Consider the following 1,233-nt stretch of genomic DNA (forward strand, 5'->3'; position numbering starts at 1 on the left):
CCACCCTTTGGAGGTGGTTGGAGGTGGGCATGGATAGGAGGTCATGCCAGGGATGGGCCCTGTGCACAGGGACTGGTGTGATGTTTGAGAAAAGTAAAAATCATAGTAGAGGAAATCTTGGACCGGGATGAAAATGGAAGTGCCTGGCTCTGGCTGGTGAGTACTAGTATCTTCCCTCAACAAGAGAGGGCAGTTCAGGCCCTGCCAGACTCCAGGATCCAAAGGCTCAGGGGCCCTGGCTTGGCTGTTTTCCTAAAGCCCTGTGAATGGATGTCAGTGAATCACCAGATTGTCTTTCTTTTCTTTTCTTTTTTTTCTAAGAAGAAAACACGGAACACACAAACAAACACACATACCAAACATGCAAACACAAATGTGCACACACCTCCAGCATGTGTCTCTGTCTACAGTACAATTTGCTTCCTAAACACAGCCTGATGGAAACAATGATTTTAGCAAGCCTCCTGCTCACTAGAAACCCTTGGCTTCCCGATCTCATGGAATTCTAAGCTGGGAGGTTTTTCTCTGAGATTATTGCATTCTTTCTTTCCCAAATGAATCGAAGAACACTGTGTGTTCACAGGTGTGTGAAAGCACATGTGCATCTTGTGTGTGAGCATGCAGCTGTGTGTGCACATGCAATGTGTGTGCATGAATGTGACTACTTTAGCATTCTGAATCCATATTTGTGCACCTTTGTGTGCCTGTCTGTGCATTTGTGCATTTACACCCATGTTTGTTTCAGTGTGCATATGTGCTTAGTGTGAATGTTTGTGTGAATGTGCACGTGTTTCTCTATGTGCCTCCGTGTGTGAATATTTGCATGCATTGACAGTTTCATACTTGCAAATGTGTGGTTTGTGCATGTCTGTACATTTGGGCATGTGTACATTTGTGCACATTTGTGTGATCATGTGAATGCATACTTTGAGTATGTAAATGCACATGTGTTTCTGTCTTCACATGTCTACATGTGTTATATATGCACATATGCATGTTATACATATATGTCTGTGTCCATGTGTGACTCTGTTATATGTGTTGTGTGTACGTGTTTTATTTATTTATTTTTAAATTGCATTTTAGGTTTTTGGGTACATGTGAAGAATATGCAAAATTGTTGCATAGGTACACATGTGGCAGTGTGATGTGCTGCCTTCCTCCCCATACCTATATCTGGCATTTCTCCCCATGCTATCTCTCCCCAACTCCCCACCCCCCGCTGTCCCTCCC

The sequence above is a fragment of the Cebus imitator genome, unplaced genomic scaffold, assembly GCF_001604975.1.
Source record: "Cebus imitator isolate Cc_AM_T3 unplaced genomic scaffold, Cebus_imitator-1.0 Scaffold880, whole genome shotgun sequence".
Classification (NCBI taxonomy): Eukaryota; Metazoa; Chordata; class Mammalia; order Primates; family Cebidae; genus Cebus; species Cebus imitator.